This window comes from Monopterus albus, unplaced genomic scaffold (genome assembly GCF_001952655.1).
Source record: "Monopterus albus unplaced genomic scaffold, M_albus_1.0 scaffold40.1, whole genome shotgun sequence".
Taxonomy (NCBI): Eukaryota; Metazoa; Chordata; class Actinopteri; order Synbranchiformes; family Synbranchidae; genus Monopterus; species Monopterus albus.
This window is the reverse complement of record NW_018127920.1, coordinates 5,756,610-5,777,136: the sequence shown is the minus strand read 5'-3', so window position 1 is coordinate 5,777,136 and position 20,527 is coordinate 5,756,610. Positions and strand designations below refer to the sequence as shown.

General features: G+C 40.6%; 1 protein-coding gene across 1 annotated transcript in view; it reads right to left on the bottom strand.

Moving 5' to 3' along the window:
• Positions 1-20,521, bottom strand: part of LOC109959627 (calmin-like) — a 46,173-nt gene extending 25,652 nt beyond the window's left edge. Inside the window, exon 1 of the mRNA XM_020599145.1 lies at positions 20,468-20,521. The gene's annotated coding sequence lies outside the window, so the exon portion shown is untranslated. The remainder of the gene's footprint in view (positions 1-20,467) is intronic.
• Positions 20,522-20,527: the final 6 nt, after the last annotated feature.

The following is a 20,527-nucleotide window of genomic DNA, read 5'->3' as shown; positions in this document are numbered from 1 at the left end:
GAACCGCTCATAGTCTGACACGTCACCCAGGACCTGTTTGCCTTGGGAGACCCTACCAGGGACATATAGCCCTCGACAACATAGCTCCTAGGATCACTCGGTACTAAAACCCCTCCACCACAATAAGGTGGCAGTTCAAGGAGGTTCTCCTAAATCCACTCTACTAAAAGAGAGCAATGGTAGGGTGACGCAGAGTGTGAATGAAGAGTGAGTGACATTAGCAAGAATAAAGGAGTGAATCATAAAAATAAAATGTTTTTTTCTGATCATTTCGGTTGAGTACAAATAAACATGGCCATACTTCCTAACCACCATGCAGGAAAGATTATGGCCTGCTGCCTGCTCTTGTGTGTGTGGCAAAAGTCTTGCACCGACACACAGCAACAGTGTAAGAAGACAGCACTATGGAGACGTGAGAGACTGAATGGGGCAATACTCTGGTGCAATGTACTTCAAAGCCTGAATGAGGAGCAGTGGAAAACACACCTTCACATGTCATCATGGAAATACTCCAGACAATAGTGGTGTGGCTTTACCCACCTGTGCCAATTCCACACACACACAGCCTACCTGCACAACAATGTCAGGACTTCCCTTCATGTCTAAAAGTGCTATAAGTAGATAACTATTTTTTGAATAAGCCCAGATTGGGAACCATGGCTTTAAAAAATTATTGGGGCTGGATAATGATCTGGAACAAAATCTAATCAATTGCTGCACGGATCAAACTCTACCTCTCCAAAAAAGAAGAACAAACCTCATCCAAATCCATTAATTACTTTGAGTTGTGTTGTGAACAAACAAAGAAATGGCTGTAAAAGTAATACCTCTGCCTTGGCATAGAGAGAAAACAAATAAAGGGCTTCTAAGTACTATAGTAAAAAAGAAAGCCTGTAAACGCGGGCGTTAGCAGCAGTTTGATCTTTTATTCATAGGGACACAGCAACATGAAGGAAACAGTCCTAATGATACCTCTGTACCGTCTGTGTGTAAACATGCCACCAAAAAACTGATATCTGTACTATACATGCTGTGGTGAAATTCAAACATTCCAAAGAACTGGAACAGTTTGATAAAACACAGGCTACATCACTGCAGTAGAATGAGAGAAAGTCTCTTATTCCACACATTCCTCTTCCTTGTAAAACCTGGCAGCTAATGGTGCTTTGAGCCACTAGACTCAGTTGTTGAAAGGCTAATTTTGACCTTCCTCCGACAGGCATCACAGTCCTTTGCTGCCTTTTTAAATCCCACATTCTTTGGGTAACTTAACAAGGCCGTCTGAGAAGAGGTGTGGTGTAGTGTCACACGCTGTCACACAGCTGTGACAGCCTGTAAACAGAAGCTAAGAGGAAACCAAACGCTCAAGGCAAAACACGCAACATCAGTTTTGTTTATGCAAATGAGCTTTCAAAGCTGCACTCAGGCCGTATACAGGAAGAGACAAACCCAACTATTTTCTATTTACTTTAATCTTATTTCATGTTATCTGTATGAATGTTTGACCTGACCTGATTAGATTGAGCAGAAAATAGGTTCCTCAAAACTGACCAGACCCATGAAGAGCTCTAGTAAATTGGCATCAAAACATAAGGATACTGTTGTGAGTCTAAATGTAAGAGTGAGAATTAATAGTGCGAGCTGTTTACTGAATTTACCTGGGATATACTAACTGGTAACACATGTCAAACAGTGATTAGGTTTTGGCACCGGCCACATCTAGTGTGGTTTGGCATTCAGCCAGTGATTGTTGAGAAAGAACTGTGTGCCATTATTCTGGAAGCAAGTCCACAGACTTTCATATAGTCAAAACCATTCCCAGAAACCAGGTTTCGATAGATAACAATCAGTTTCACTATTGTTTCATTGCACCATGTACTTTGTAAAAGAAGCCATTTTGTTGGTCTGATTTTAGAGCATCATTTCTTAACAGTAACTACAAGACATCAGGGCTGTTTGGCTTATGAAAGTAAGAACTTTAGCAGTTTTATTCAAGTTAAATGGTTAGGAAGCTGATTTTAAACAGGATCAAGTTGTATTTTTTTTGGGGGGGGGGGATATGAGGATGAATTTGTATTTTTTTTGGGGGGGGGGGATATAGCCTCAGGTCTTTTTCTAATATCAGAAATTGTTTATGTTTACAAATGTAAGTTTTAAAAATGTTTAAATTTACTCTGCTGTATTAGAGGATGATACAATTACTTAAGTTATTTGGTTATTAGACAAATTAATCAATTCTAAGCATTATATTTGTTTTCAGGTCTGTTTTGTTACTTAAAATGCGAGAGGTGTTAATGTTAACAATACTGTAATGTAGATTTGATGTAATGCACACAAACAGAAGAGTTGGTAAAAATGTTCAGTGCTGACTATTAAAGTTAACACAGCTCAGCTCTCTTGTAAATTAATCAAGTTTGATGTAATTAATGTGCTGATTTTAATTAAATTCATTGAACGCACTGTACTGGCATTTTTTGTTTTACCTGAGTATTATTTTGTACAGTGCAAGTCCACTCAAAATGTGTGTTTGATGTATTATAAATTTATTACAAATATATTAAAAACATAATTGTAATTTTAAATTTCCTAAGTGCCATAATAGTTACCATTAAAGTGGATTAAAACAAAGCACATTTTCCAAAGAACACAACAGTATAAAATGTTAAACAAAATATATAAAAATGCATTTTAAGCCTGTCTCAAAATAGCACAGGTAGTGTGCACTTCAAATCATTTTAGTGTATATAAACTTAATGCTCAGAAAGTATGTCAAAAATAGCACACTTTAAATAGACTAATCATAAATGGATGGAAGTATACTACACTCACCGGCCACTTTATTAGGTACACCTTTACAACTGTATGCACTTCATTGCAACACTTCCACCTTAACATCTGTGTTCTTGAAGCTCAACACGTTTCAGTTTTTAGTGAAATTGTCATAAACGTATAAATTCTATTATATGTTTGTTACTGAGGCCAGAGTTAAGGGTTTGTTGTACTGGACTGCTTTATATTCAACACCGATGATGTAAATGAGCACAGTCGCATGTTCATTTGACTACACCTCAGCTTAGGATCTTGTGTGGACCGAGAGGCAGTGTGGAACAAAGTGTAAGTTTACAGATGTGTAACTTTAATATGGTCTAAGAAATGCAATCCCGTTGTCTTATGCCAGTCAGATCATCTTTCATTTCATTAATTGAAACATGGTTTGACCTGAAAGCCAGTAAAAGTCTCACTTTCTCTTCTAGCAAGTGATTTAAAAACACCTTCTCCATGTTCTGCACTCCAATGAGGACAAATGACTAACAGCTGCCACTCTGAGAGCAGGGCCACAAAAGTTACACCTGCTTTCTCCTGATGTTACATTTCAGCCACAGTTCCCTCTGTCTCACTGGTAGTAAATCAGGTGCTGAGGGTATTTGTATAAATTTTCATTCTCTCCTCCCTAATTTTAAGGCCTTAAAATACATATTGCATGAGACTACATGTACAAATTACTAAAATGGACACAAGTGATTTCATTGTTAGTGCCACAAAGCCTTAATAAATACCTACGGGTGAAAGGGGAAAGTGATTTCAAGTAAATTATACTTGAAATCTATTTTATCTGTCATGTTCACTTCCATGTCTTTTCAGGAAAGAGGAAGTTCCTGCTTCCCTCCTAACTCATCACAAAATGAGTCAAAACGTGAGCTGTCCCTAAGGCCAAATTGACCGCAGCTGGGAAGACAAAGTCCACTCAGTGTGGAAGTCCATCACAGGGCAGGAGAAAAGCAGATGCTGCTAGGAGAGAGGCAATGTGGGCAGATGAAGAGCAGCGGTACAACACTGGGGATGTGGAGCCTCCTCTTCCATGTTTCCACCCTTCCAAGGGATGTAGGGCCACAGCTGGAGAGGACCGCAAGTTACAGCCCTCTGCACTGCTTTTTCTGCCTTAGTAGTACTAAAGGAAAAAAATACCAACACCTATGGAGAAAAGAAATGAAAGGAGACATGGGCGTTGTGTCAGCAGTTGATATATATTCCTTTATGTGCCTTGTTCTGTACATACAGTATGTCTACTACCACTGAAGACATTTAAGGAGTTCTGGAGAGGGTCCGCGCTGTTCAGGTTGCCATTCCCTCCGTTGGTCATGTCACGTCACGTCACTGCTTTTTGACCACCTCTCATACTCGCCACTTAAATAATCCACATGTTGAAGATGCCAATTATAAGAAGAAAGGCACGCCAGAATATGACAGGTTGTGCAAAATTTGTCCTCAGTACAACAGCATTTTTCATGCCTGCGAGACTTTTTTTGCCTCAGTAGTATCTTTAAATAGATGATAGAATGGTGACCTGCAAAGCCAGGATCAGGTTCAGACAATATATGAAGAGCAAGCCCACAAATGTGGCTTTAAACATTTTGTACTGGCAGACTCCCTTTATGGCTACACTCTCAACTTCTTTGAACATGACATCACAAGCTGCATTGTGATTGGTCAGAGGTGCTGCCGTCGCCGCGACGAGTTGGAAAAATCGACCCGGAGGCGAAAAAAATTAATGTCGCTTTTCGCGTTGCGAAATTACGTCAGCGGTGTGCAATGTATCATTGACAAGTTATTGGTTTGAAAAATATTATTGACACGCGAATAAATCGCGCGTTAAATTCGCGTCTGGTGTGAAAGGGCCTTAAGAGTTGTATAATCCTGTCTCATACTATTACGACTGCAGAATTTTGGTGATAAACCTTCAGACTTACTGATCTGATTGTCAAACTAGACTTCTTGGATGTTACTTCGTCATCTCTTGGTGCTTTAGACAACACACCCACATAAACACAGCCCCTAATGTTTCTTCATTACTGAGCTGTTTTCAGTCTTAATGCTGTAAGAGCTGTCTAGGGGTGGTGGAGCTGGATCAATGCATATCAGTTCCAGTATGTCTCAGGAAAGGTAGAATCCTATGGAGTAATCATAATCATTCTTCCTCTCACTCATCTGATTATTGTTGCACAACAGAAACATGACCTCCCCCAGTGACATAGTCAGCATGCTTATGTAATCACTGCTCAATGGCCGGAGGCAAGCGCCTGTCCTGATGTCATTGCCCCTGAACAACACAGCCTCCTTATCACAGTGTCAACACTGAAATGTGAACTGTCTTGTTTTCTACAATCACCATTTCACAAACATTTAAAGAGACGAGGGGTCTATTAACAGTAGTCCTATAAACCCTGCTCAAGCCTCCTTTTGATACCTGAATCAAAAATCTACAAATGAAGTACTTTTTACAGACAAAAACATGACCTATTCAGTCAAAATAAAATCAGTGGATAAGACGCTGAATAAATAACAGGTGGGTTTTGCACATATAAGCTAAGAGTTAATGCACGAATAGTTGTTACAGCCGCAATGAGCCACAGTAATCATCATAAGAAGGATACCTCGCTAAACTCATACTGTTAGTATGGCTCCTTTCTTCTCCGTTAGAGAAGAAAATGAGCCATACTAAAGCAACATAGGAGCAATAAGTGAGTCTATACATATATATAGCTTATGCTTATACAGTATATTGTAGTGAATACCGAGTTGGCAGCAAGCTATGACATAGTGGGCTCTGTCTTTGGCAGCATCTTTTTATTTTGGCAGAGACACAGGAAGCACCATCCGCACAGACGAGTAACGTCATAATGTAACAAGAGGGCAGGGCATGAATTGCAACAGCAGTAACACTTAGAGTGGCAGGTTAAAATAACAACACAACACTAATTAAGTATAGTACAAGTACACTGCAACACCCTTGACAAAGAAGAATATAACAAAACCACTTGAAAATGAAAAACACCACTGGAAGAACTGCACTGTCTACCCACTGGGGCATGCTGGGAAATCAGATAAAGATATCGCTGAAATAAAAAAAAAAACTAAAACAAAACAAAAAAAAAAAACAGACATCAATTTAAGTCTGGCTGAGAAGTCAGTGAGTGCTTGTGGAGAGCTCCTTATTTGCTCTGTCTGACCTTAGCATGAGATGCATGAGACTGAGTTCATCGAGAGAATTCTCTGATTTCAAAAGGTTACAAAAGTTTGGAAAACCTGAGAATTATTTTAAAGCTTGATGAGATCTCCTTTGAAACTTAAAAAAATTTTTGTGAAAAACAGACATGAGAAATAAGCCACAGTCTCAGTTTGGTTTCACTCAGACCTCAGTTGTCTAGGAGAAATAAATGAAACACTTTATCTAATTTATCTCCCTGGGAATATTAGAGACAGAAATTTATGTCAGCTTTTATTTCGTCACATTCCCAGTGGGTCAGAAGTTTACATACACTGTATTAGTATTTGGTAGTGTTGCCTTTTAATTGTTTAACTTGGGTCAAACATTTCAGGAAGCCTTCCACAAGCTTCTTACAGTAAATTGATGGAGATTTACCCCATTCCTCCTGAACTGGTGGAGCTGAGACAGGTTTGGAGGCCTCCTTACTCTTCCATTTGGAAGAGCCATTTGTGACCAAGCTTTAACTTCCTGGCTCATTTCTTAAGATGTTGCTTCAGTATTTCCACATAATCGTCCTGGTACAGATACTTTGGTACCTGTTTCCTCCAGTGTCTTCACAAGGTCCTTTGCTGTTGTTCTGGGATTGATTTGTACTGTTTGGACCAAAGTGAGTTAATCTCTAGGAGACAGAGCGTGTCTCCTTCCTGAACGGTACGATAGCTGTGTTGTCCCATGGTGTCTATACTTGCGTAGTATTGTTTGGAAATTGCTCCTAAGGATGAACCACACCTGTGAAGGTCCACAGTTTTGTTTTATTTTATATCCACTACTGATGCTACTAAACATGGCAGCTCATTCGCCGTTCTCCATTTCATAGCTACTGAGGTTTTTCTTTGTGTTGGAATTCACTGCTCTATTGACTTTAGATTTTCGCTGTAGCGTTCCTGGCTTTCTCAGCTTCTCTTTTGAGCTTCTGTATGAGATGTGAGCACACTGCCGTGTAGTCTCATGCCCTTTCATGGGCATTGGCGGGGAGTTAACCTATGGTGATTAGGAACAACTGGCACGTGCTCTCAACTTACAAACCCATGGTATTCATCAATATAAAAACACAGTTGCAAACAGTTCTGCAGTTTAAGAACACGTTCATGAATCAGACGTAGACTTTTCTTAAGAACAACCTATGAAGAAATTTAAGAAAACACTTAGGAAGATAAAGGTGAATGAGACCCATTGTTGATTTTAGGACAAATAGAGACGACCACATCCCTCTTTCCATTAATGGGTTATCTGTTGAAATTGTTAACAGTTTCACACTTCCTGGCACACACACATCTCAGTCACCAACACATGGGCCCTCACCACCGACTGCACAGAGACTGTGCGTTCTGTGGTGTCTCAAGAGGTTTGGTATGGGTACCACAGCTCTTGTGAACTTCTATCATTGCACCATAGCGTGTTCTGACAGGCTGCATTACAGTGTGGTTCGGCAAACTCACTGCTCAGGACTAATCTGCTGCAAAGCATCATAACAACTGCAGCAAAAATCATTTGCACAGATTTACCACAGCTTCATAACACCTATATTACTCGCTGCAAAAGGAAAGCTGGAAACATCACTAAGGACACCGGCCACCCCACCCATCTCTGTTCTCACTTCTACCATCCAAAAAACATTACATAAGTATTAAATCACACACCACCTGCCTTGGTAACAGTTTCTACCCTCAGGCAGTCTGGCTGCTGAACAGCCAAGGCACAAGGATTGACTTTGCACTTATGATGTTAGTACGTAATTCTACCATACTGTGTACTATTACCACACCATGTTTAATATGTACTTGTATGTTGTGCATTTATTTGTTCTTACTAGATCGTATTTATTTTTAGTGTAGTATTCCCCACCCCGCCCAACGATGAGCTAGAGATGTAGGTAATGGTTGTGTATCCAAGGTGGAGACAGCGGGAGAACAAGTATTTTCATTGTATTTATTTTAATACATATGACAACAAATTCTCTCTCTCTCTATTTATGGTCTTAAGCTTTGAAAAGGTCATGAACACAAGTGGCTGAAACAAGCTTCCTCTGTAGAGTGGCTGGCCTTAGAAATAGGGTCAGAGTCTGGACAGCTGGAGGGAGCCTGACGGAGCCAGCTGAGGGGGTTCGAGCATCTGATTAGGATACCTCCTGGGCACCTTCCACTGGAGGTTTTCCAGGCCCTGGGGTAGACCCAGAATACAATGGAATGCCTCAGGGTCCCTCAGGAGCCGTTGGAAAACGTTAGGGAAAGGGATGTCTGGATGAAAATGGATAGATGAATGATGGTGACTAATGCTTTGTGGAAAAACACCGTTTGTATAATATTCAGTACAAGTTTCTCTAGTCATTAGTACAGCATGTAAGCTGACAGCACGTCTCCTAGCAACACCAGCTTCCAGCTGTCATTCAACAGATGTCATGTGAGATGCCCACTCAGGGGTTTGAGGATTAAATACTGTCCAATGTACCTAAAAACTGCTTTATCCTCTAGAAAAATATTCACTTTAAAATCATTATAGGTTGTATTTCTGTACATTAAATGTTAGGAGAATTCAGTTTGACTAGAAATATACTAACTCTACAAAGCAGCAGCAAAAGCATTTAACCCTCAACCAGCTAGTGGGACCTTCTGTTAACGCCATGGCTAATGTGCAGGTATGTGATCTTTTACTAAACATTCTTATATGTTGTGGAATAAAGATTAGTGATAAAGTTATATCTGGACAATTTAATAGAATTTTGTATCTTATAAAACTGGAGATCAGCCACTGAATGTGAAAAATAATAAGATGCTCAGATGCTTCTCATTTTTAGCCCATGCTGGGTCATATAAGCTGTCTCTAACATTAATTTGATCACAGAACAAAATGAAACTGTGTCTGTACTCAGTGAAAACCCATGTGTGAGGGAAGACAGTCCACTCTGTAACATCACTGTACAGTCAGAGTGCTGGTTGTTGCAACAACTCCAGCTGCAGTGGATCACATCTACTCAATTTCAGGAGTCACATTCTCCCATTTAGACTTTAGTTCAATTCACTTCTTGTGAAAAATAAGCTATGCAAAATTTAGCAGCTGAAAAAAAAGACTTACTTTCAACAGCACTTGGAGCAGAATGTCTGTGGCATGTTCCCCTCCAACTGGGTGACACCACTGATCTCTCATCGCCTCCTCCACAGGAACCAGGTGCTTATTCATCATGTGGCCTGTCAGCCCACACATCAACACACCTACACTGAGAGTGTGCATCTCAAGCTTTAGTTTTAGTTCATCAGTCACTGTGAGCGTGCAATAACTGAGCTGTTATAAAATCTGAGTACAGTGTCTGAATGTTTTCCAAAGCACACAACGATGTTGCATATTGTTGAATGTGTATCTGTACCCAGGCATCTGTTAGCTTCCATTCATTGCAGATTTTGTATATACACTTAAGTGAAGGGGCTAGAGCCACTCAGATCATTGTACAATACGTGCTACTAGCTGTGAGTTAATAAAGGCACAAAAATGCCTAGTATGAATGTTAGTGTGCTGGACACAATGTTCCGCAGAGTCCAGCAATGGTTTGGTTGTTTAAAGAGAAAGCACACTAGCTATCACGTCATTGAACTTTAAACTTCATTCTGTAAAAAGTGAAAACAATTTACTTATGTAATTATTACGGGTGGCATAGTGGTGTGGTGGGTTAGCACTGTCACCTAACAGTGAAAGTTTGTTTGTGTTTTTCTGAAGTCAGATCAGATTCCTTTTGAGTCAGAGTTAGTGAACGAACAGGCAATGTGGAAAATTATTACGAGAGCATTTCATGACAGATATTTATACGCTCACACATTTTATTGATTGGATGAAAGTTATAAACAGGACACATACTGTGATCTACACAGAGGGATGGTGTCCCTGAAGGTGTTAGTTTCTGGTATATCCAAAATAATCCCTCACTGCTGATTCTTAATTTCTTTTTCAGTGGGTGTAGTTTAGTGATATCAGCCTCTTTCTCTGCCATTTGTCCGTTGCCCGTGTGTGTGTTTTTCCTTCAATAAGGCTAATAAACAAATGTGCATGGTATGATAACCATCGATTGTCTTACACCGGTATCCCATAAAACCGATACAACGTTGTAACCCTATGAAAGGGTCTTTATTAAAATATGATTTTAAAAGATCATTACTGTTGCTTTTTTTTTTTTTTTTAAACCTGACACAAGTAAGCATATGACCTGCAGCTTACTGACTATAAGCAGGTGTCAGTTACCAGGACCTCTGACTTCTCAGATGTTTTAGATTGAGCTCTTAAATGTTTTGTGCTTCTCAGAAAGAATGAGGGGATAAACTAAAGAGAAGGGGCCTTTGTTGTCACCACCCCCTCTGACCTCCAGAAAATTCACTGTAGCAAGCTTGGCTAGGCTGCAGCTCTGTGCCATCCAGTCTGCTCCTTCATGGTCTCGGTGCACATCCAAGAGTGGCACACTGGGTCCAGTGGGAGCAGCAGAGCCTGTGCTGCTGCCCTGTTTGCAGAGAGTGGAGAGCCAACATAGCACAGTGGGAGAAGCCTTCTTATTGGGCTCGTCTGAACTCTTTTTGACACGCCACTGTTTGATTTTCACTGCTGTGCTTTATGGGGAATCCTTTATACATGTTTCTGCTTTTCTACTGCACAGGACTGAATAAGTCCACAGTGGCTGCACACAGTCTCAAAGAGCATCCGCACTTTAGGCTACAGAGGTTATGTTGAGAGAAGCGAGTTCTACCTCATCAGAGGAACTACATAGGCTGTAACAAATACAACTACTGAGCAATAGTTTTTGTTTGGATAAAAAAAAATCCACAGAACATCTTCCTGTGCTCAGAATCTCATTGCCATGCTCGGACATAAATGAAATGCCATAGAGGGGTCATTTAATCTATAGTTGCTGTAGAATACATTTTTACTTTGAAGAAACTAACAAACCAACAAAAATGGCATTTATTTTATATTTCTGATTCAGCTCATTTGGGAGATTTAATATTTTTAAAATTCTGATTTTTGATATATAAAATGTACTTTTTTATTTTATTTTTACAGAAATAAGTCATTTTTATACGCTTGTGTGCAAAATAAACATACATCAAACATACAAAAAAGATTTGTCAACCGTTCACCAGTGATTTCGAAAAACAGGGCGTCTGATTCCATAATTCCGATCTTATCCAAGACACTGCCACTACACGTAGCATTCGCCTTCTGTGAGTTACTTGCCATTGTTTTTAGCGTCTCTCAGAAAGCCATTCTCATACTAAACTAGATTAAAGTAATAGACTGACACTTATTTCAAGGATGAAAAAGATGCTGCCGATTTGGAAAGCAGACCATCCCAAAATGCTAATTTATATTTACTTTGACAGGTAGCGAGTACTAACATGTATGAGTAATAAACAATAACTGTCACTGGACAACGGGAGGCTATAGATTATACTGGACAACAAAAAATGTGTTTCTTAAATATTTCTGGGTATATTTTACTAGGGGTGTGTATCTCTCCCACCTACATGATTCAATATCTATCTGGATACAAAAACAATACAGCAAAATTTGTAATGATATGATACAGTATGCTTCTTTTGTTCACAATTTTAGCAATTTTCAGTTTGATTCAGCAGGTATTCAGTTTTAATGTAGCTTTTATTTGAAAGCCTATACATTCATTAAAGTATCTGTTCAGGGTAAAAAATTAAAGAGAGTTAGCATTTCCTCAGTGCTGTTTTGTATTTCAAGCAGCAAACCCAAACAGACAAAATACATCTACTCTCTAACAACAGGAAACAACGGGCCCTGGTGAACAGAAACCCTCCAGCTGCTGCTTCACCTTCGCACACTGAGCTGGATGCATTTTTCACTTCAATCCTGCCAACTTGTTCTTGTGTGCCTGTCATTTGTCCAAATCACACATTTTCAAAAGTGTGTCCTTGCAAATGAAACAGCTTATAGCTTTGCTAGGTCGGTGGTAGTAGAGGCTACTTGACACAAGCACTGCACGTTGTGCACTGAGGTGGCTGCTAGCACTAGCATTATTTCTACTGCAGCTATCTGGACTGAGCGCACTGTTTTTCCTGGACCCATGTGGTTGTAGAGGCGGCGTGTTTGAAGGCCGGCAGGAGATGGCGCGCGCGCACACACACACACACGAGGCACACACTAGAGTGAAACACAATGAGAAACAGCAGAAAACCTGCCAAAGTTCAGTTTATGAGGTCCATCTTGATTTTAGACAATTTCTTTAAACTCATCTGGTTCAAATCTGTGGTTTTCAACTGATGCAGCCATAAATCTGACTCTGATTCGTATTGTTTACCTTTACACCACTATATTTTAAAGCTTATTGGCTGTTGGTCATCAAAACACTTAAATGTACCCCTCTTTCATATTGCAAGTCTATTTATATGTACTTCACATTATATGAGTTTCTGCATTATACTTGAACTTGTTTCCATCCATTAGCTAACACATAGAAAGAGACAACCATTAACTCTCCATTCACTCCTATGGCCAGTGCAGTCACCAGTCAACCTAACCTGGATGTCTTTGGACAGGAGGGAGCTGGAGTAGGCTACCTGAAGGAAACACCCAGACACAGATAAACTCCAAACCAAAAGGCCCCAGGTTCAACCCTAGAACAGTCCTACACCACCATTTTGCCCACACTTGGACTTCTGCACCACAAACATTGATGCAGTCAGCCATGTTTGACTAATGCAGCTGATCAGAAACATGCAATCAAACATGTTAAAGTCAACAGTTAATGACATGTTTCCCAAAATTCCTGCATGATACAGTCAATCTGAAATTACACTTGTGTTAATTTTGATGTTCTAATCACCAAATGTTTGATTTACTTTCCATCTTGGTCTTCTACATTTCCTCATACATGTCATGTTTCCTATAAAGATTCTTTTGAAGAGGTGCACAAACAAGATGGTACTGAGCTTCCATACAGCTGTGGGACTGTTAAGAGACAGAGTTGCAAAATAATCATCAAAATCAGAGCAGTGGTGGACAAGATATCCTGACTTCTACGATATAGTATGAAATAAGAATAAAAAATGCTAGCTCTTATATTGATAAAATGATAAAAGATACTGTACGCGTTATTGTCTCCTTAGGATCAACATCACTGCTTCACATTTGTCACCAACCACGCTTAAAACATCCTTATAAATTCACTCCTGGGAGACACAGTGTCAAAACAAGGACACATCATCCATTCCACACAAACACACAATAATTCAGACGTAAAACTTAACGTAGGACCAGTCCATGTGAAATAAATAAATACACACTTGAAGCAACAATATTTCTATAACACTGCATGCTGTATGGAAATTATGTTTTTTGAGCCAAGGGTTAAAAATATTGTCCTTGCTACTGGTAACTCCACTGTGATGTATGATACGGTACTCTGTTGTATTATGATCATTCTTTAGGCCACGTCTGCCTTGTAAACATCCACATCACAGGCTTTCTGTTATGAAATGTAAACTTATCTGAAAGTACTAAACTATGAAGTCCATCACAAAATCCATCCAGCAGGATGTCGTACTGTACCAGCGCAGTGCTTGAACTGCCACCAGTAATGTTAACTGCACTCAGACACAAACCTGTATCCCAATAAGGAGAGGCAGTGCATAGTGTGTGTGAGTGAGAGAGAGAGTGAACAACACAGAGCAGGATCTCTGTGGGATGTGGGAATGTTCGGCTCAGGGACTCCAGCACAGTAATGCAGAGGGAGCTGCTCTCCTTTTCTTCTCCGCTCATCGTGTGTTATGTAACAGCCTCCAGGCCATTGTTTAAAGCCCTAGCTGTGCTTTCAGCTTTCATGCAGAGAACCACAGATAATCATCAGATGGCTCAAAGAGAAAACTCAGTTTAGAGCCAAGGAGGACTTTGCAGAGTTAAATCATGCAGCTAACACGACTACTGTCACGAGCTTCTGCTACCAGCTCAGAGACAGCGCACAGGTTTTGAGGCTGCTGCAGTGATTCGCACACATTCTCAGAGTGGCATTTAAAAGTATTCAGAGCCCTTCGCTTTTCGCTCCCTTTCTTTTTCGATTTTCAATTCATTTCTGAAACAACAACAACAGGCTAATGTTTTCACTCTTCCTTATGGGTGATGGAGTGCAGATTAATGGGCTAATAAATAATAATAAAGTGTTCAGCTGCACAAAAATGTGACATTTGGCTGCAAAGTGGCACACAATGCCCAGACTACACAACTTCATGCTGATGTACATTCATATCAGATATGTTCACAAGTCACAAAATGCAAGTCTGAGTCAAGTCTCACGTCTCTAGTCTACTGTCTAAGAGCATTTTCATCTTTCAGTTGTATCCAGTGTATTAACTAAAAAGGTTAATAGTGGGTTAATGCTATGTCCCTCTGAGCTACAACTCATTTTTCCCTTGTTGAACTCTAAAAACATGCAGATAAATATGGGAACTGAACCTAAATACTGATATTATACCATATAGTTGCAAGTGCAAAACCTTTAGACATGACACAATATCATCAGGCATGGACTGGTCACTGGGAAGGCGGAGAATGTTTCCAGGCGGGCCGGTCTGTCTAAGGACTGGTCTGTTTACCCCTCAAATCCCTTATACATGCCATCTTAGTTACAGTGACACCGCCGGTGCAGCTGTAACAGGGCTGTAGGTGTTGGCAAACAAAATCGGGGGAGATTGCAGCCAGCGGCACAGAAAAAGAGAAAACTGGCACTACGTGGCCTTAACAGTATTTTGTTTTGGTTCTCACAACAATATAACCACCAAAGTACTGAGATCTGGAAACGCCACAAGATCATTACAAAGTCCAGCAGGGCCAGAAACTTGCCTAACAGGAGAGCCCAGTATTATTACTGCCACCAGGAAGACTGGAAAACCAGGCTGTAATAAACCAGATTTATGCTTCAACTTAGCCTGATTTTTCTCTTTGTATAAAAACAGTAAATGAGGAGAGAGATGGAGGCTGTGTCGTGCTGAGCCCAGCACATTCTTCAGGTTATGACAGCCACCTGAACTAGCAACGTTTTATTTGCGGAATAAATGTATTAACTAATTTCCTCTGAACTGTCGATCATAGATGGGCAGATGAAATACTAATTTGTTTTTCAGTTGAATCATATTTACAGTTCAAGAAAACACACAGTTAAAACGTTTCTTTAAATTTCAATAAATCCGTGATGTTTCCAAAGACGATAATCGTGTTAAATAATCGTGATCTCAGTAGTGACCAAAATAATCGTGATTATGATTTTTGCCATAATCATGCAGCCCTATGTTTGTCTCATTGTATATGCCCACCCCCCGTCATTCCTTGAAACCGTGGCCCCCCCCCTTGTTCAATTGTTCACACAACTAACAACCGCTTGGAAAATGTTGAAGATGTGTTTTTGCTTTTCCTAGGTAATATCTTTTACAGTGCACTAGTTAGTAGTGGCACATTCCAGTACATTTTTATCTTCTGTGTTTCCAAGATTGCGTTGCAACTTGCAGCTGTGTTTCCAGAGCACGAGTTACTCATGAGGTGCAATAGGATCCACAGTTCCCTGTGATCCACCTGTGTGTGTTGCCTCTGGCAGCGTCTGTGTTCCACAGACACTTTATCCACCTTCATCTTCTTCCTACCGTGTTTCATGCCAGGTAGGGAGAAGCATCACACTGAGCTCCTTACAGAGGTAGAGAGAGGCCGTGTGAACTACTACCCAAAAGAAACAATACATATTTTAACTGAAATATGAAAATCTCAATTCTTTAGCACTAAGACACACCCCTCGTCAGTTCAGTGCATTCAGGGGGATTTGCTGGGGCGCCGTGATGACCATGCTTTGAAATGGCCAGCCTTTTCATTTCTTCTTTCAAGTAAATACTGCTGTCATATCACATTTGTAAGACCATAATGTGTGCGATCTTAGATTTTGGAACTGTGGTTCTGGACCCAATGTGACCAAAGAAAGGATGAATGCACCGTTACAAACTGAAAAAAGAATTACCGCTTCACAGTTGTATGCCTCTGCCAACCAGTCTGACTCATAGGAACGGGACATTACTGGGATATCGCAGTACCGAGAATAGGACAGATGTGATGTCACTGTGACCTTTAACCTGTTATGGCCAAAATCTAATTGGTTCACCCCTGAATCCAAGTGGACATGTGCCAAATTTGAAGAAACTCCCTCAAGGCGTTCCTGAGATAGTGTTCATGAGAATGGGCAACCCAGGAACATAAAGCCAGTGGCCATGGTTATCGCCGGCACAAAGACATAGAAAAGAGGGCTGTGATTTTTAGTCTGTCGGGTAGATCTACAGGCAAAAAGAACATAATCACCTGACTTTGAAAATCAACAACAACAGGAGATTAGGAAAAGAGCAAACTGATATTATTCCTACAGTAAAATGAAATCTGGTTTCTATTAGAGATGCACTGATTGAAACTTTTCATTAAAAAATTCTGTTTTATTTGTATAGTGTCAAATCACAACAAAAGTCATCTCAAGACGCTTTACAAAGTACGTTCTAGATTTTAATATTATCACTACTACTATAAGGAAAACCCAACAAATCCTGTTGAGCAGCACTTGGCGACTACGGGGAGGAGAAACGTCCTGAAAATAACATTTTTCGACAGACCCTGGCTCTCGCTGGGGCCGATTCTGATTTTGTTCCTTTCTAAGAACTGTAATTGACAGCATACATAAACATTTTTGTAAATTTAATGGAAAATTAAACTGTAATAAAAGTAAAGCATTATAAAATTTGACATTTTCTCTACTAAAACTAAAATGAAGTACAATATTTGTACTTCTCGAAATATAAACAGGTGCAGCGGGTAACAGAAACGGGAGGATGTCTGTTACTACTGAGCACACTGTTCTTTTTCATGTGTGCAGTTTGTATCTGCTGTGTTTTAGCACAGGTTGGATACACTGTACCTACACATGCATTTCATGTGTAGCCAGTAATTCCCTCATTGTGCAGTATGTGTTGGAGATTTGGACATAGTTTTCTTTCCTCCAAGGTGTTTATCACTCCTCTAGGCGCTCTTTGTTCACCAAACACTTCCAATGCGCAAGTGAACACAGACCTAGTAAAGACACATGAGCAAACCTCGCTCAAGGAGCATGCAAAATGCTACGCACTGCATACACTATGCTTTTAGTATGTGTCACTGCTTGTGCACTGTACTGGCACAAAATTAGAAATCTCATACTGTTCGACTGGTCACAGGTCAAGAGCGATCACACTCAGAACTGGCTATTTCTGATCTCCACCAGTCAATCGGTGCATCTCTAGTTCCTAGATATAGGAGTTTAGTCTTACATGACCTCTGACCATTTCAGGACGTTGTTACACTATTCCTCTAGTAGTCCCCATGAAGTGATGCTTTCAATGTTTTAGGAGATGCCTGCTGTTGTGCTACAGGCTTTGGGATGAACTGGGTCAGAGTTGAACAAAGCTTTCTTTCTCCCCAAACTCATTAAATCAATTACTTCCACTTTAAAAAGCAATTGCACTTAGACGGCTCCTCTAATCTCTGTAAAGCCCTGTTTGGCAAACTTACAATATATTAGATTTCCCCACGTTTTCCAGGTTCAGTAAAGTTCAAACAGCAGAGCAGAGAGTTGACAATATGCAATAAACCCCGACCAATTCAAGACAATGTTATTGGTTCACTAGGATCATCTGTGTCATATCCTAAATTTGCTGTTGATTATTTAAAAGTTGGCCCACATGGTTGAGCTCCCGCATGGTCTGCAAATGTGTAAAAAAAACTTGTGTTTAATTATACAGTCGTCCTTGGAGTCTAGCTAGGCCGATCTGGTGCATTAAGGTAATATATTGATAATTAAATAGCATTAACTAAGATTTAGCATAAACATGAATAAACTAAGTAAAAAAAAAAATGTCAAGAAGTGTTTTCTCCCTGCTCTACCAACCCCCACACCCACCCCACTGTGCTATCTTCAGGCTTTGTGTTTACTTCTACCCCTCTGTGGTCACTGTTGTTAAAATCCGCACCACACTTCCTCCACACTCCCGCTGACCTAATGTTATAAGATACATTTTTTCAAACCAGTTTGGCTCATTACAAAGATGGACCGTGGAGGCTCCCTGTGCAGGTGCTAGCCAGGATGGGAGCAGACCAGTTAGACCCAAGAGGGCGAGCTCTGTAGCACAGAAAGAGTGCGACAAAGAACTTGGCTAAACCAGGGTTGACAGTGGTTCAGCATGTTGGAGATGGAGAGCACTAAAAGCACCCAAAGGACTCAAATGTAACATTATCTTCTGCTAGAGCACAAGTACTATAGCCGGCTAACGTGTATATGTCAGCATCATTGGCAAGCTAACATTAGCATTTCAGTTTTGTACCTTTGTATTGAATTATTCTGGTTGTAATTTGGAGTCATTCCAAATGACTGCAACATTAGTGTTTTGTTGTCCAGTTAGCGGAAACCAGCAGTTTTCCTGTATTAGCAAATGAAGTCATTTTGCTAACTGTTGCTAGGTTTTGGTCCAGGCCACATGGTTTATCTATGTCGGACATAACACTGTAGTCCATGTAGCATTTTAGTGAGATGTTGTTAATATTCACACCATCAACACAGCTAGAAAACTATCAAAGTGCAACTCACGGTTACCTTAAAACATTATGTACATCAACTATGTAAGAGTGAACGTAATGTGATAGTGGCCGGAATATTGGCACTGTATCAGTATTACTGGGAAAAAACATTCCTCTGTATAACTGTGCTACCCGACTCCCACAACTGTCTCCGGCTGTCGTGACCACATATGATGTAGTTTCAGAGACGGGACAGGATGGCGAAGAGGAGCGGATACTACTGGAGTTTGTTTTAACTCTCATTTCACCCTTAACAGTTGAAAATTAGAGGGGGAAGTTAGTTAATGCAGCATTCATTTCAAAATTAATAATAACAATAAGCTATTTAATTTTCACTCAAATTCCTGTACTGGAAAAACAGGGAAGACGTTACATTGCTGAGAAAACTGTTGAAAATGATGTAGCCTATAGATAGTTTGTCAAGTGAGCAAGTTCCTTTTTCCAAAAAAGTCTGTGATAAAGGCTCACAACACAGCCAGTAAGTAAACGTTTAGAAGCTTAGAATATTTTCACACACACGTGCCCCCCCCAAACCAAACCCCAAAAAAAGAACACAAATTTACATCCCTGCTCAAATGAAGTCAGTTGCTTTTTTTTAGTTAATTTTGTTTTTCTCTGGCTCTTATGTGACTAAGAGGCATCATTGCAAAGATGTTGTTCTCATCACTAACACCAACGGTGAGTTAGGTTTCTTCCAAGTTGCCACTGGAGGAGAAGCAGAAAGAACAGTTTATACACCCACAGGAGAAGAAAATAGAGCAGAATGAAACGCAGGCACAGAGCAGGTCTAGAAGTGGGTGGGTGGCTAAGAAAACCATCACTGATCATCAGCAACTAGCTCACAAATTCATGCTCACATGCTTATACAACCAGCTGTGACTGGAAGCAACAAGAACCCCCCCATTCTGAACTGTAACAGGAGAAATTCTGAAGTAAACCCAATACAACATACAGACTTAATATTCTCTAAGTTATTAAGTTGATTAAGCAGCAGACTGCAGGTGGTCTAACAGGGAACAGCCCCACACTTTTTCAGACAGGTCCACCTGGAAGCCATGCACTGTGGTGCACTTGTATTCGTTCATGTAAAATGTGTTAGTTGAGTAAGACATTTTTAAAAAGAAAGCTTGAGGCTGAATAACATATTGAATGAGGTGGGCTTGGATGTTGGACTGCTGCTTTCAGAGGCACAAGTAGCCTCCTACTCCTGAAGTGGAGCCTGGGGCATGTGGAGTCTCTGACCATATGCAGAATGAGTGTGACGACAATAATGGGTTCATTCTGCTGCATGTTTAGAGCACAAACGATATTATAGCTACTGTAATTCTTGAATTAAGTCTTGAAATGTTTACATGCACCGCGGGTCTTTGTGAATTGTAGCTTCACTCCAGACAGCAATTCATAGGCTGTTCAAGTTGCACCGACGGAGCCAGTATCAACAATAAACAAACAACAAAGCCGCGGGTCTTCACACCGTAGAGGTGGGAGCACTTTAACCTAACTTATTAATCGGTAATCACGAGGTTGGAGCACCAACAGGCCTGAGCTTTCCCCAGCCGGGCTCCGTGGCGAAGAGCGGACCTGTTGGAGGGTTTCACACCGAGGACTCCTGCACATGCTGAACGGCAGCTGAACACTACCCAAAGTTCCTACAGTCCGATTGTGAAAGGCTCTCGCAGCTCACACACTTTGCACTGAGGTTGTGCACGCGTGGCCAGGCCACGGTCAGCTCCCACGGCTCACTGCCATCAACCCGCAGTAATCCCACCAGAACCCTCGGGATGCTCCTACCTTGCAGGTTCTGAACTCGGATGTCGCTGATCTGTCCGATAAACTCCTCCCGCTCGAACC